The sequence below is a fragment of the Lipophrys pholis genome (genome assembly GCF_963383615.2).
Source record: "Lipophrys pholis genome assembly, chromosome: 19".
Classification (NCBI taxonomy): Eukaryota; Metazoa; Chordata; class Actinopteri; order Blenniiformes; family Blenniidae; genus Lipophrys; species Lipophrys pholis.
In genome coordinates this window covers 10,947,471-10,950,195 of record NC_137647.1, presented here as the reverse complement: position 1 = coordinate 10,950,195, position 2,725 = coordinate 10,947,471, and positions in this window count along the sequence as shown.

Sequence of the window (2,725 nt, the reverse complement as noted above, 5' to 3'; positions counted from 1 at the left end):
GAGGAGGTGGTGTGTGTGTGTGTGTTAGTGTGTCTGTGACCGAGCGGCCTGTCGCAGCTGTTGCTGTCCTCAGTCGTTCTGCCGCTGACGGACACAAACAGGCGCACATGAACACACACACACACGCACATTCTGCGGGGCAAATTCCTCACACTTAGCACTTCTGATCTGGGGCTCAGTAAAACGCACCTGCGTGATCACCTTCGTCCGCTCAGGCCTGAAATAATCACACGCGTCCAACAAAATACCAGCGTTCGCCCTGCACACCTGCCTGTACTATTTTTCTGCACGTCGATGAGATCTGTGGTATTTTCTCTTATTTTAACTCCCTTTTGATTTTCTTGCCTTTATATATATATATATCTATATAAATAGATATATATATATATATCATTGTCATGTGGCTCCAAAGCTTAACGTATACCTGCAAATATAATTGAATTCCTGCAAAGCATATATACCTGCATGCAGTTTATTTTTCCCTTTATGCTCCTCTTTCCTTCAGCACATCAGTCTCCTCACTTTGCCTGCGCGGCGGTTTAAAACGCCCGTTCCCCTCCGCTGACAGTTTCATTCATCTCCATTATTAACCGTAGTCCATGGTGACATCACATAATGTAACATGACGCCAAAAGTTGAGAGAGGACTGTTTCAAGGTGACAAAAAAGAAGACGGAAAAAGGCAGCCCTTTTTCCTCATCTGTCAGTCAGCATTACAAGGAACCAGTGGCTCTTGTCATGTTCACATTATGATCATGACAAAACCTGATGCGTCAGCAGCCGTGCTTCAATGATCAAAGAACAGAAAAAAAAAAAGCTTGTACCAAAAACATGCTGCTGTAACTCATTTCAGTAAAACTGTACCTCTATTCCTGCAAACAGTCAGTAATCTGTGTGATATACAACAGATGATACATCTCTATGCAGGTTCGTGTTAGAGAAGGTTTTAATATGCAAGAGGCGCTGTCTCCGGGCTAAAAAACGCCTCAGTCTGGCAGTAGAGAGGATAGCGAATCAGGTCTCTGATCCACTCTTCCTTCAGATAAGGCCCCCACTGCAAGGCTTGAATCTTTCTTTGCTGCACGTGTTTGTGCTCAGGTGTGTGTGTATGTGTGTGTGTACCATTGTTTGTCTTCACATGTGTCTGTGTATATCTGCACAATACACTGAAACGCAGGCGTAAAAATCAGATCTGAAAATGTATGTACACATATTTGTTTTGTGTTATTCTGTTAGGCACAGTGCTGATAACGTGTGTGTCCTTATGAGCAATAAATGCTGGGATGAAATCCATCAGCGTGGACTGCAAACCTGTTTCTCTCCCACACACAGAGTTGGATCTTGCCGTTTCAGTGGAGGCTGAGGTTAATCTGTGTATTATTAAACAAACACAGATCTCACGTGGATGACATTTCTTAAGAAATCCAAACTACGCGACAGTCACGGTCATTGTTTTAACCCCGGATCTCCTTCATCTGGATGATGACAGCAACTTTAAAATAACTAAATATAAAGAGACTTCTTTACTAACCCACAAAACAAGCTTCTAACATATTCCCTTGGTGTCCACATCCACTCATCCAAGATGTAATGGGAGATCTGTTGAACTTACGGAAATGATAAAAAGCGAATAATAAAGAGGGGGCCATAACAAATGTGATATGCCATTATGGCACACTAGGTGGTGGTGCTGAGTCACTTAACAGTTTTCTTTTGTTTTTTACATTGCTTGTAGTGACTGTAGATGAGCTCTATTCCTGTTTATCACATAAACTACACCACTGCATTGCAGCCGGGAGCTTCAGCTTTAGTTCACGTGTATTTCCTTTATTTCCTCTACGAGTGACTCTATACACCATCTTGTGGCGAAACTTATATTGCAACACAAAGCTGACGGGCAAATTGGAAGCCTTGTCAACTTTAGTTGGTATGCCAGCAAAACATCACCAAATTGTCTTTGTGATGACATTTTGATATTTTGTTGTCTACTCTTAGTTGTGTCCGAGTTATGTGCTATTAAATATTGTACCTTTAAAGCTGAAATGTGGAGCATTTCATTCCAAGTGTCGTAACACAGCACCGTGCAAGTAAACAGCATCCCATTCAAATATATATATATTCCTCATTGGTTTAGGAACACACACACTCACAACTGCCGGGGCAAATAAATGTGTCTTTAGCTGCTGGATGCTCTGCTATTTTTACCAGCTAATTGTGTCTGCCTGACAATTCCACGCAGAGCAGGTAAACAGGGTTTTGGAGCCTTTTTGTTTGAAAACATCTGCCTGCTGGAGCTGAAAACAACACCAGCAGCAGTGAGGGTGAACCGATACAGTAATTGGTAATGTAACAGTCACATAATGAGGTGAACCTTAAAATAACACTTGGGGAAAGACAAAACAATCTATACTGTGAGGAAATAATTCATCGTATGTTCGTTGCAAGTCATAGGTTCCTTTGGTTTTCATAGTATCTTTAGTAAAATCAGTAATACTCAGTTTGTGCATTTAATTGTTGATCTCGTGTTGGTTCTGTGCTAATCAAAATAGATTGGCACGTCATACAAAGCACGCGTGAACACGGAAAGTTCGTTTTTACTCGATCCTCGTGCGGAACTCCCCCGCTTTACAGTGCAGGTATGTGTTGATTCATGTCTCACTGTCATCCCTCAGAGGGTTGACCACGGGTCTATTTAGAGGATTCTCAGTGTCGTCACTGAAGAGAAA